Below are 14,408 nucleotides of genomic sequence, written 5' to 3' on the forward strand. Positions count from 1 at the left end.
GTGTGTGTGTGACCGAAGCCCTGGGTCATTGGAGGTGATGATCCAGTAAGACCACGTTGGCCTTGAAGTATGAGGGATGCAGAGCAGACTGCTGTAAGGACTTCCAGCATAGGGATTACACAGGATGGGACGGAGGTGTATGTGCCGCCTCTCCCTGCCCATCCCCTGCCACCCAAGCTGTCACTCTCTGCTCCCACTCTCCCCCTCCTTATAAATAACTTTATGTATCTGTCTGTTTGCTTGTTTGGGGCTGTGTTCCTGCTATACCGTAAGCTGCTAGAGGACGCACGCCTTGTCTCTCTTGCTCTCTGTTGTATTTCCAGTGCCGGGAACAGGGACTGGCACAGAGTAGGTGCTCAGGGAATATGGGGTGAATGAAGGAAAGGAAAGAATGGCCTCTCTGAGCTGGCCCCGCGGGGGTGCAAGCAGGTAGGGATCCAGGAGGAGCTGCCATTCCGAGCATCTGCTCCAAAGCCTGTGGGCAGATTGCTGGGCGAGGGACTGAGGATCCAGACCCCCCAGTCTGGGGCAGACCTGTTGTGTCTGGTTTTCTGGTCTGCATTCCATGGGGGGCAGGGAGGCTGAGGGGCTGGGAGTCTCCCTCCCACAGATGTTCTCTGTAGCTGAAGCCGGGGCACAGAGGCAGGGGTAGGAGACGGTCAGAGGCTGGGCCTGTGTCTGAGCCCAAAGGGACAGGGCTATGGGAGCCATGGGCTGAGTCATGGAGGCGGCTGCTCCGGATGAAGTTTCCTGTCTCGGGGGATCAGAGACATTCATTACAGCCAGGACGAGAAGTAATTAAGCCAGAGAGCAGCAGGGGTTGGGGGAGAGGGACCTGCTTTTCTCAGTAGGCTCCTGGTGTAATTAATCAAGGCAGAGGAAGGCAGAGCTCTGCACAGTCTGGGAATATCGTTAATAGAAACATGGCTTCACAGCCTCAGTCACCCACATCTGTGCTGACCACCAGAACAGCAGGGGCCCAAGGAATGTGATGGCATCTGGTTCCATGAGGCACCTGAGACAGAAGAAAGAGCTCAGGCCAGGGCTAGACTGGCCCAACCCACAGCCCCGGTATTGCCATTTACCTGCTGTGGGGCCTGGGGCAAGTTGCTTAACCTCTCTGAGCCTTAGTTTTCTTAGCAGTAGAATGGCACTAATAACACGGATCTCACAGGAGTGCTCTGGGGATTAAATGTAAAATGCTTAGCAGTGCGTCTAGCATGCAGCAAACACACGTAGAGTTGGGATTCAAAAAGTAGTCTGTGGCAGCTGGGTGTGAGAATCCACGTGGGAGCAGATGACGGGGTGGGGAGTCCAGAACACGCAGGCTCTCCTGACGGGGTCCCGTGGTTCTGGGTCCTGGGGCAGGCAAAACAGCCTCGGGTATCGTTTAACAGACACTCTGTACTTTTTTCCCATTATTTGTGGTCCTTACAATGACCCTTGTGAGGATGTTCTTATGCCCATTTACAGATGAGGAAACTGAGGCTCAGAGAGGCAAAGTGGCTTGCTGAAAAACAGTGGGTTGTAGAGCTGGGATTCTAGTTTAAGCCTGCCTGGTGCCACAGTCCTCAAATGACCCTTTCCTTTAGGCTGCAAGGCTACAGAAACTTGGGGTACACAAGGCACAGGAAACCAAGTGACCCCATCCTGGGGTGAACCATGGGAGCAGTGGGGCACCCAACCTCCTGCTCAGACACCCCACAGGCCGTCCTCCCTGGACATACACTTGGGCATGTGTCTTCAGGGGAGAAATTGCTGGACACTCACCTCTCTCTTTATGGGCCAAGGGCGTGTCTCCACCTCGTTACCTAATCCTGGAGAATCGTGGGTCTCTGCTCCTCTCAGGTCCTGAGTCTGGCCTCTGCTTTTTCCCTGCTGAGACCACAGCCCCACTGGGTCCTACCTTGGGCCCTCACTCGTGGCCAGAGGCTGGAAAGGGTAGGAGAGGCGGGCTGGACTTTGACACCGGGCCAGGGAGGTGGTGGTCGATTATACACCTTTTGTTCTCATTTCTTTTGTTTGTTTTTGATTTTTTCAATTAGAACTTTTCTGATTATAAATACATATTCATTCTAAACTAGAAAAATTACAGAGAAGCACAAAGAAAAAAACCACCTGTAATCCCACCTCAAGAGATAATGCTCTTAACATTTATTTTAATTTTAATTAAAAAAATTTTTTTATTGGAGTATAGTTGATTTATGATGCTGTGTTAGTTTCAGGTATACAGCAAAGTGAATCAGTTGACATATATTGACATTTTAATGTGTAGAATATCCCTACAGGATTTCTTCCTAGAAATATATATATATTTACAGACTCAGAATCATTCTATATGAATTATTTTTGTACTCTGCTTCCCCCCATGTAAGCATATGTCATAAACATTTCCATATCATTTAACATTTTTCTAAAACGTGATTTTAATGACTCCATTAAAATAGTACATCTTTCCTATATACTATAATTTACCATTTGGGGGATTTGGGTTGTTTCCCTTATTGTGTGTGTGCTATTATTGTTAATTGCAGTTATGATGAGTATCCTGGTGCTTATCTCTGGATGTGTCCATTGGTTACATTCATAGAAATGGAAACTCTGGTTGAAAGGTTATACACATTACCAGCCTTCTGAAAGTTCTCTTACAGTCTTGTCTTTTTTTTGATAAATTTATTTATTTATTTTTGGCTGTGTTGGGTCTTCGTTGCTGTGTGCGGGCCCTCTCTAGCTGCAGCGAATGGGGGCTACTCTTCGTTGCGGTGCGTGTGCTTCTCATTGTGGTGGCGTTTGTTGCGGAGCACGGGCTCTAGGCGAGCGGGCTTCAGTAGTTGTGGTGTGTGGGCTCAGTAGTTGTGGCTCGCAGGCTTAGTTGCTCCCGTGGCATGTGGGATCTTCCCTGACCAGGGCTCGAACCCACCTCCCCTGCGTTGGCAGGTGGATTCTTAACCACTGTGCCACCAGGGAAGTCCCTCTTTTACAGTCTTATCTCTAGTGTTTGCAAAGGGGTCTGGGCAGCACTGGGCATTATCATTAAAAAAATCTTTGCCAAAAGTTTTTAATAGAAAAGAAAAGTATCTGTTTTAATTTGCATTTCTTTGATTAATAGTGGAATTGAATCAATTCACATTTGTGAGTCATTTGTGCATTGCCCTTCCTTACTTTTTAAAACAGGCGTCTCTGTGACTCTCACCGACCTATGTAACCTGACTGGACTTAATTAAGAGCAAAATCGAGATTTAACGACCTTACCAGTTGAGACTAGACTTAGATAATCAGTATCAGTAACCTCGGAGCCGACTTGGTGCCTGACACCCAGACAGATGTGGCAGTGCCGAGGCCGGTCTGGGAGCTGCCTTCCCGGCTGTGCCTCAGTTTCTCCATCGGTAAACCGAGGAGGCTGGACTAACCAGCTGGTGTCTTATGAGGAGGCCGGTGCAGGCTCGGGGTTCAGGCAGCACCAGGTTCAAATCCATGTGCTAAGGTTTTTAACTTCTCTAAGTCAGCAGTTTCCACCTCTGTAAACCGGGGCTAATAACAATGCCTCCCTCACTCAGTTGCTGGGAAAATGAACTCAGATGATAGTGATGTTTCTCAGGCAGCCCTGTGCCCCAGTTAAGCCTTGGTCAAGTTGATATTATTTTGATTATTATTATTACTAGTAGTAGTAGCCGCAGCAGCAGCGGTAATATTTAGGAATTCCTGTTGAGTCTCCTGCTTGCATCCATTGGGAATCCAGGTCAAGACGTGGATCCCACAAGGGGAAGGAGGCCGGGACAGCCAGGTGTTCTTGCGGCAGCCAGGCTGATGGCCACGGTCTGGGCGGTGGGGAGAGGAAGGAAGCAGGGCTGACCGAGCAGGAGTGGGCAGCAACGGGAGAGGCGCTGGAGGGGCTCCGGCCTCGCCTGGGTTGGAGCTCCACTGACAGGGATCCCGTCACTTTTCCTGGCTCCGCGGAGCGATCAGAGGTGGTGGGGTGCCGGGGAGTGGCGGTCCCCTCCGCTTCTTATCAGCGGTGGCCGGATGAGCGCGCGGTGGGGAAGGGTTCCGGGCCGGGGCTAATGCAGGCGGGCGGCGGGCGCCGTGTTTGCTGAGATAAGCGCGCAGCTCTGTACACAGATGCCACTTAGCTGCGCAAACAGGCGCCGCTCGCCTCGGGATGCTCAGGACGCCCGGGTGGGCAGGGCGGGTGCGACGGCGGCTTCCCGGCCAGAGCTGCGGGGTATGGGGTGAAGGGTGGGAGCGCTTGAGGAGTGGGCACGTGGGGGGTGTGGGGTGCTGATGAGCCGCGGGGCGTTGTCAGTTTTAGGAGGGTGTGCCCCTGAGCCGGTGGGAGTCCGTGTGGGTCTGAATGGAAGCATGTGTGAAGTGTCTACGTCCCTGAACGTGACAGCTGGGTGCCTGAGCTTGTGGGGTGTTGGCAGTGGGCGCTAGTAGGTATCAGAGGGACTGTGCCATCCTGTGATGTGTGAGCCTCCAGGGCACAGCCCTCACATCCTGCAGTGTCCCCTTAGCCAGGCCCCAGGGACCTACTTGTCCACTGCTCCCTAACAAGCCTCACCTTCCTCCCCTTGGGGACAGGCACCCACACCCCTGGGTTCCCACAAGTGGGAGGCTCAGGCTGCTGTGTCCCAGCAGGGCTGGGACTGTGGGACACTGAGCAGAGCTTGCGGCAGCACCAGGCAGGAGTCAGGGCCGGAGAGCCCCTGGAAGGCAGCACCCCCCCCCCCCGCCTCACTGCCTGCTCTATCCCAGGGCTGTCAGCTCTGTCCCCACATCCCTCCTTTGCCCCCATCTTCCACTCCTAGCTGCCTTCAGGACCTCAACATACTGCTGGAGGCTGCAGACTTGGGGCCACCACCCTTCTCCTCCTCCTTAGGATACCCCATGCCCAAGGTAGCCTGAGGGAGAAACTGTCTTATCTAGGAAAACATGAGCAACTGCCCAGACCAGGGAAGCCTGCCAAACATAGACTGGTCATAGGCGTATGGCCCAGACTCCCAGCTGAGAGCAGAATCCAGCTTGGCTCAAGTTCAAGTGTAAGCCTCACTGACATCTGATTAGCTTGAAAGACTGTCCAGTCCTGTGCAGTCATCCCTGTTCCTGCCACATGCTTAAATCTGCTTTTTTTCCCTACTTTGTCCAGAACCTTGGCTAAACCTTCTCTGATTTTGCCTGATTCCTGCTTGAAAGCAAGGCTGCCAAGTACTAGGATCCAGGTTGTGCACTGCACTAGAGCATTGAATCTCAGAGGCATCGTTCACATTGTAGACATAGAGTAATATATATGAGCATGTGGTGGCCTCCTCATCAAGTCCTTGATTGAGAGGGGAGCCTACATAGGTACCCAGGGCCATGTATGGGAAAACACTCACTGGCACCCACAGGTGCAAGTGGCTTGACCCCATCCAATCTGTGCTCCAGAGTCCTCTGGCTTTTCCTGACAGCCTGCCACCTGGGATGTGCTTCCCAGCCCATTCACTCTGAAGTGGGGATGCTTGCCAATTAGTGTTGACCTGCCATTCAGATTCAGGGTTGGGGAGATGTGTGTGGGTGAGAATGTGGGTTCAAATGTGAATGTGCCTAGGGCTTCCATCGTCTGGGGTTCTGGAGTCCCCTGGCCCTGTCCAGGCAGAGCTGGACAGAGCTGGAGGTGTGTCTGCGCAGTGATAATTTCATCCAGTACCTGAAAGAATGCATGCTCTCTGGCTGCCAATTTAAAATGTTTATGCCAATTGATACATTGGACTGTAGTGACCATACCACTAAGAGATTGGAAAGGCAAGCCACAGAGTGGAAGAAGAGATTTGTATAGGAATCATATCCAAAGTATATAAAGAACTTGTACAAATCAATAAGAAAAAGGTAGACAATTTGATAAACAATTGGATAGAAGGCTTCAAAAGGCAATTCACAAAAGAAGTCAAACATACGAAAAGATGCCCAACTTTATTTGTCATCAGGCAAATGCAAATTAAAACCGCAATAAGGGACTCCCCTGGTGGTCCAATGGTTAAGACTCCATGCTTCCAATGCAGAAGGCACGGGTTTGATTCCCGGTCGGGGAACTAAGGTCCCACATGTCGCGCAACGTGGCCAAAAAATAATTTAAAAAAACCCCAAACAAACCCACAATGAGCTACCACTACACATCCATCAGAATAGCTAAAATGCAAAAGAGAGATAATGCCGTGTGTTGACAAGAATGTGGAGCAACCAGAACTCTTATCCTGCTGGTGGGAGTGTAAACTGGTACAACCACTTTGGGAAACTGTCTCTATCTACTAAAGCTTAACATATGCACCCTATAATCCAGCAGTTCCACTCAAGGATATATACTCAACAGAAATGTGTACATGTAGTCACCAAAAGACACTTCCAAGGATGTTCATAGCCTCAGTATTCATAATATCCCCAAACCTGAAACTACCCAAAATGCCCATCAACAGTAGAATGAAGAAATAGGGACTTCCCTGGTGACGCAGTGGTTAAAAATCCACCTGCCAATGCAGGGGACACGGATTCGATCCCTGGTCCGGGAAGATCCCACATGCTGCGGAGCAACTAAGACCGCGAGCCAGTATGAACTTAAAAAAACAAACAACCATATTGCTGAGCCCCATTCCCAGATTCGAGTTCAGTAGGACTAAGATGGGGCTTGAGACTGTGTAGTTTTTTTTTTTTTTTTTGCGGTACGCGGGCCTCTCACTGTTGTGGCCTCTCCCGTTGCGGAGCACAGGCTCCGGACGCGCAGGCTCAGTGGCTATGGCTCACGGCGGGGCACCAGCCGCTCCGCGGCCTGTGGGATCTTCCCGGACCGGGGCACGAACTCGTGTCCCCTGCATCGGCAGGCGGACTCTCAACCACTGCACCACCAGGGAAGCCCAAGACTGTGTAGTTTTAACAAGTTGCCAGGTGATAATGTTGCTATTGATCTGGAGACCTCACTTTGAGAATGACTTCCATAAACACACAGGGTTTTATTTTCTCATGTGAAAAGCCCAGAGGTTGGCAGCCCAGGGTTGGTGTGACACTGAATTGTCAGGGACCCAGGGTCCTTCAAGCTTTTCATTCTGGCTGCCACATGTGTCATTTGCCTCATGGTCCAATATGGCTGCTTGAGCTCCAGCCATTAGGTCTTCCTCCAGCAAACAAGAAGGAGGAAGAAGCAGGAAAACAAACCCATAGTGTTATGGTGCCTTAAAGTGCCTTTAAAGACACTTCCTGGAAATTATAAACAGCACTTCCATTTGTAATTGATTGGCCAGAACTTAGTCACATATACAAAACTAATTGCAAGGGAGGTTGGACAGTGCTTTTTTATTCTGGATGGCCAGGTGCCAGCTAAGTCAGGAGTTCTCTGACTAATGAAGAGGGGGAGAATAGATATTGGGGGCAACAAGGAAGTGCCAAAGAGCACACCCCACCCCATTTGCCCAGGGCTAGGGAACCCAGGGTCATCAGGTTAAGATTAGGTGACCTCAGGTAAGGCAAGTCACCTTACCTTCATGTGTCTGTGAAATGGGGACTCATTCACGTCTTCATCTGACACATATTTATTGATGCTCTCCCCTGGCCTGGTACTGGGCTGGGGGCCAGGATAGAGAGGAATAAGTCCAGGGCCCACAGTGGAGGATCCAGATGGACAAACCTCTGCCCTCCCGATGCAGGGCATTGAGGGTAATGCTGTGTGGAATGCAGGGAGGGGCCCTGACCCAGCTGCAGAGTGGGAGTGGGGTTGACCCTTACAAACAGCTTCCTCCTACGTTTAGTTTTGTTGTAGGATCAAATGAAAACAACGGGTGTGAGCATGGCTTGTTGCTTTTCTCTCTGAGACATGGACCCAAACTGGGTATATGGGGTGGAATTCCCAGTGCTGCCAAGCCTTGCCAGTAGGAGAGGTGATCTGGGAGAGGGTGGTGGAAGCTTTAAGAGTGGATGAAAACTGGGAATGCTCTTCCCCCAGAAAGATGTACTTTCACACAAATTTTGCCACACAATGTCAAGGCGTTCAGAGACCCCTGAAACTTATTGAAGGGCCCCATTTAAGAGCTCTGATCATAGAGGATATCTTCCTCTTTTGGTCAGTGGTGGTTTTTAGGAGCCCCAGGCTCTGGGACAGCAGTTTCAAGAGGTTTTCCTGAATAGCCCCAATTCTGGAGCCAGGACTTTAAGCAGGAAGACTGCTGTGGCAGTGGCAGAGGTGGCTCTGAGACTGGGCTGCACTTGCAAGGGATCCCAGAGCTGGGCAGAGGGGAGCAGGAGAAAGTGGACAGAGGATGGAGGAGGGCAGAAGCGGAGGACCATGAGTGCATCCCGCGGGGGAACAGGCAGGCCTGTGGTGCCTGCAGCGCGGGTGGGTGGGCATCCCGCAGGGGAACAGGCAGGCCTGTGGTGCCTGCAGCGGGGGTGGGTGGGCATCAGAACAGGCTTCAGGCCAGCATCCTCTGGCTGGGGGCAGCACCCCCCTGTATCCTGTAAGAAGTGAAAAATCCTGGTGGAGAGTTTGTCAAGGAAAGGCCCTGGGAACCCTAATTTCCTTGCAGCTGCCCGGGCCTCGGTCTTCCTGGGAGGCGCCACGAGGGCGGGTGGTGGGTTGTTTGTTTGTTTGTTTGTTTGTTTGCGGTATGCGGGCCTCTCACTGCTGTGGCCTCTCCCGTTGCGGAGCACAGGCTCCGGACGCGCAGGCTCAGTGGCCATGGCTCCCGGGCCCAGCTGCTCCGCGGCATGTGGGATCTTCCTGGACCGGGGCACGAACCCGTGTCCCCTGCATCGGCAGGCGGACTCTCAACCACTGCGCCACCAGGGAAGCCCGTGGGTTGTTTTCTTGTTTTCTCCTCTCTCTGCTGTCACCCTCCACCCCCCACCCCTGATGGATGGCCCAGGCTAAGTCACACTAATGGGTTTTTTTTCACACACAGAGCCCTCGGAACTAATGAAGCTGCTAACAAGTGATGGGGTAAATGAGTCGACGCAGCTTTATCACTCCCCCTGCAGCAGCCCTCCCCATGTTGGGGTTGGGGGGGCGGGCTGAGGAGCAGGCCACGGGCTGCCCAGTGGCTCATGGATACTGGGGACATAGGATAGGGTGGTGGATGGAACCTGTTACTTGGGCTGGGCAAGGAGGTGGAGTTGGGGGGAGAGAAGGGAGATGCTGGGTGAAGGAGGAGAGGAAAATAGGTAGAAAGGGAGTTGGTGAGAATTGTGGGGAGAGATGGGGAGATGCAGGTGGCAGGGCTGAAGAGAGGGGAGGGGAAGGGATATGTGGGGTAGGTGGAGTGAGGGTCCTCCTTCCTACCAGGCACTGGGGTACAAAGATCGGAGACCCCAGGCCTTGGCCTTGAGGAGGCCACAGTTGGGATGGGGAGGGAGATAGATATATCCATCATTTTAGTTATCAAAAGAAGCTGGTGACACTGGCTTTATTATTCCTGTTTTACAGTGAGGCTCAGAGAGGTCAGGCAACTTTCTCAAAGTCACACAGCTGAGAAATGCAAGTGAAATTCAAGCCCGGAGCAGTGTGACTCCAGAGTCCAGGCCGTTTCCACTACCCCTGATTTGCAAGTATGTGGAAGCAGAAGGCAGGATCAGAAACCACTAAGAACAGATTACTCTGGGTTGATCTGATTTGCCCCATTGATGGGATTACTTGCTCCGGGGTGGAGGTGCTGCAGGCTCCTTGTGCCTGGACTTCGGCAAAGCACCCGAAAAATCTCTCCTGACATCCTGTGGACACAAGGGTGACGTGTGGGCGAAATGGCTCAATGGCTGGAAGAATTTCTAATTAGATGTGGGCCAATTCTAAAGACAGTTGCCGGCAGAGCTGATGTATCAGTTGGAGGCAGTGATTTTGGACCATGGGGTTCTGTCCTTCGTCCTGTTGTGCTTAACATTTTTTTCCTTTTCCTCTCCCCTGTATTTAACTCTTATTACCCAAGTAGTTTATATTTGCTGTAGAAAGAGGTACACTGGGGGCTTCCCGGGGGCTTCCCTAGTGGCACAGTGGTTAAGAATCCGCCTGCCAATGCAGGGGACATGGGTACGAGCCCTGGCTGGGGAAGATCCCACATGCTGCAGAGCAACTAAGCCCGTGCACCACAACTACTGAGCCCGCGTGCCTAGAGCCCGTGCTCTGCAACAAGAGAAGCCACCGCAGTGAGAAGCCCGCGCACCACACCAAAGAGTAGACCCTGCTCACTGCAACTAGAGAAAGCCGTGCACAGCAACGAAGACCCAACGCAGCCAAAAATAAATAAATTTATTTTAAAAAACAAATAAAAGAAAAAGATACACTATAGGTAAGTAAAAAGAAAGAAAAAGCATCCTAAATCTCACCAAAAACACTCACTGAACAGTCTTTTCAACCTGCTGTAAGTTTGAAAATGTTCATAAGATGCTGGGGATTAAAAATCCACAACAAAAGGTTACCTGCTGTTCACATTTAGGGTGCATCCTGCCACTCTCTATTGCAAATAATAGCTATAAAATGTAGCATTTTATTGGGCACTTACAATGAGTTGGCAATGGTACAGAGCAACTTGCAGGCCTCATATCATTATGTCCTCATAATCTTTTTCAGGCACTTTTATGATCTACTTTTCACAGATGACAAAGCCGATGCTCAGAGATGAAATAACTTGCTTTGGTCACGGAGGCTAGCGAGCAGCTGGAGCACAGCTTGAACTGGGATTTGTCAGACTCCAGAGCTGAACTCTGAGCTTCTACGGGACCCCATGCTCCATGAGTGCATCAGGACCCGCCCCCCACAGTCCACCCCTTACCACCTCACCCCTCCTGCGGGCTGTTTGTGCAGGATGATCATGAATCCTTATGTTGCTTCCCTTTAGCTTACACAGGTGGTGTCCTAGGTGGAGACACCACCTGGGATGTGACCCTGTAGAAGGCAAGGACCCCAGTGAAGCTGGAGATTCTCCTGGTCTTTAAGCAGCCCCTCAATGGGTGTTTCTTGTATGTTTCTTATACAGGCAGATTCCTCAGCTTGGAAAAGCCAAGAATTTATTTTCTTTTGAAGTAACAAACAGTTTTAGAAAACTTATTATTTGCCAGGTGCTGTTTTAAGCACTTTAGAGATAGTAACTTAAAAAAAAAAAAGATTAAAAAAATTAACATGCAGTAAAATTGACTTTTTTGGTTGTTGTACAGTCCTGAGTTTGTTTGTTTGTTTGTTTGTTTTTTGCGGTACGCAGGCCTCTCACTGTTGTGGCCTCTCCCGTTGCGGAGCACAGGTTCCGGATGCGCAGGCTCAGCGGCCATGGCTCACGGGCCCAGCCGCTCCGTGGCATGTGGGATCTTCCCGGACCGGGACACAAACCCGTGTCCCCTGCATCGGCAGGCGAACTCTCAACCACTGCGCCACCAGGGAAGCCCCAGTCCTGAGTTTTAATGCCTGCGTGGATTCCTGTAATCAGGATACAGAATAATTACATCACTCTGAAGGACTCCCTAATGCTGTCCCTTTGTAGTCACGCCTCCTCCAAGCCCTAATCTTTGGTAACTACTGATCTGTTCTCCATCACTATAGTTTTATCTTTATAAGGATGTCATATAAATGGAATTATACAGTCTGTAACCTTTGGAGACTGGCTTTGTTCACTCAGCCTAATAATGCCCCTGACATTAATCCAATTTGTTCCATGTATCAATAGTTCATTCCTTTTAATTACCGAGTAGTAAATATCCCAATATACGGATGTACCATTGTTTATTCAGTCACTCATTGAAGGGAATTCGAGTTGTTTCCAGTTTAGGATAATTATGAATAGAGCTGCTGTACACATTCGTGGACAGATTTTTGTATGGACATCTGTATTCATTTCTCTGGGATAAATGCCTTGGAGTGGGATTTCCGAGTCCTATGTAACTAACTGTATGTTTGTTTAACTTTAGGAGAAAATGCCAATGTCTTTAGACATTTGTCTGAAGCGCTTCCTTCAGCACTTCTTTTAGCACAGATTTGCTGGCGACGAATTCTCGTAGTTTTCCTTCACTGAGAATTTTATTTCACTTTCATACTTGAAAGGCACTTTCACTGGATAGAGGATTCTGGGTTGACAGGTATTTTCTTTTAGCCCTTCAAAAAGGTTGTTCCACTTCTTTCTGGTCTCACGAGTTCTGGGGAGAAATCTGAGATCACTGACATAGTTTTTTTCTTACAAGCAACCCATTATTTTTCCTTGGCTGAGTCTCAAGGAAACAGCAGTATGATCATGAGCTGTCCTGCTTGGGTTTGCTGAGGTTCTTGAATTGGTAAACTTATGTCTTTTGCCAAATTCGTGAAGTTTTCAGCCATTCTTTCTTTTTTTAAAAAATTAATTAATTAATCTTATTTGGGGCTGTGTTGGGTCTTCGTTGCTGCGCGCGGGCTCTCTCCAGTTGCAGCAAGAGGGGGCTACCCTTTGCTGTGGTGCGCAGGCTTCTCATTGCAGTAGCCTCTCCTATTGCGGAGCACGGGCTCTAGGCGCACGGGCCTCAGTAGTTGTGGCTCACGGGCTCCAGAGCATAGGCTCAGTAGTTGTGGCACAAGGGCTTAGTTGCTGCATGGCATGTGGGATCTTGCTGGACTAGGGCTCAAACCTGTGTCCCCTGAATTGGCAGGCAGACTCCCAACCATTGCGCCACCAGGGAAGTCCGCCATTATTTCTTCAGACACTTTTTTTTTTCTGTACTGCTCCCTTTCTCCTTTCCTTCCAGAACTCTGATGTCGTGACTATTAAACCATTTGATATCATCCTTTCATATGCCTGAGACTGTTCGAGTTTTTTTTCAGTAGTTTTTTCTCCGTGACTTATTGATCTAGCTTCAAGTTCACTGGTTCCTTCCTCAGTTATCTCCATTGTGCTATTTGAGCCCATCCAGTGAATTTCTGTTTTGGTTAGTTTATTCTTTCAGTGCTAAAATTTCTATTTGATTCTTTTTAATATCTTTTATTTAATAGCTGAGACTTTCTATCCTTTCATTCATGTTAAGAGTATTTGCCCTTACTCCCTGGAGCATTTTGAATAGCTGCTTTGAAATCTTTGTCAGATAAATCCAAAATCTGTGTCATCTCAGCATTTGCATCTGTCTGTGTGAGGTGATGATTTTCCTGGTACTAGTAGGCTAAATAATGCTAGCTTTATCCTGGATATTTAATAATATTGTAAGAATCTGACTACTGTTCAGATTCTTCAGAGGATGTTGGTAGTTTTGTTTTAGCAGGTGACTGACCCAGGTGGGTCCAGGCTGCAAGTCCTACCCAGACTTCTGTGGGTTATAGTTTCCATGTCAGTTCAAGGTCAAAGTTTTTGCAGCTCTATTCAGTTCTGTGCCATGTGTGTAGCATCCAGTGGTCAGTCTGGGACCTGGGCAGTGACCTTACCCCAGTCCATTTCTCAAAGCCTTAGGTCTACTGCTTAGGACCAGATCCACTCAGGTGCAGCTGAGGGGTGAGCTCAGGGGTTCATAAACAGCTTGATGGGGATGCTTGTACTTCTGTGCGATTTTCTTCATACTCTCTGATTCTCTGGGGCTTTTTTGTTCTTCAGTGAGAAAACTGGGCCTTGAGTTACCCTCCTCTGCGGCACACTTCCTGTGACTGTGCCCGTATTCAGGGCCACATGGCAGGAAGACAAAGAAAAAAGCAGTGGGGTTCACCCCACCCACTTGAGACCACAGCTCTTTTGATCAGAGCGGGGAGACTCCCCTCCCTCAGAGTTTTAGGTGTCTGTGGGCCCCTGCAGCCACTGATGTAACTGTCACCACTGCCCCTGCCGTGGAATTGCCTGGGGTCTGGGGCACGAGAGAAGGCAGAAGAGGAAAACCAGGTCTCTTCCACCCTCTCTGAGGTTAGACTTCCCTCTTCCACTCCTTGAGGCAGAACTAGAGAGTTTCTGCTAGAGATCTTTCTCTTCAGCCCAGTGCCCATTCTGGATTTGGTGCTGTCTTGTGTCCATGCTGGGGATACCAGAGGAAAAAATGAGACACTCACTGCCAGTTCAGTGGGACTTCAAATTCTGGCTCTCTTCCCCAGTTTGCCTGCTGTTCTTTACGTTTTAGACTCTTCAGATGACTGCTCCGTGCACTTCTGTCCAAGTTTTATAGCTTCATTCAGTAGGAGAGACAGGGTGGTGTGGGCTTATGCCTTCTTACCTGGAGTAAGACAAACACTGTATATACTTTATCCCATCTTATAGTTAGGGATAAAAATGTGTTATACAAGGTACACACTACCATATATAAAATAAACAAAAGGACTTACTGTATAGCACAGGGAACTATATTCAATATCTTGTAATAACCTCTTAAGAATAGGAGTGCTGGGCTTCCCTGGTGGCGCAGTGGTTGAGAGTCCGCCTGCCGATGCAGGGGACACGGGTTCGTGCCCCGGTCTGGGAAGATCCCACATGCCG

The sequence above is a fragment of the Mesoplodon bidens genome, assembly GCF_964165515.1.
Source record: "Mesoplodon bidens genome assembly, chromosome: 19".
Taxonomy (NCBI): domain Eukaryota; kingdom Metazoa; phylum Chordata; class Mammalia; order Artiodactyla; family Ziphiidae; genus Mesoplodon; species Mesoplodon bidens.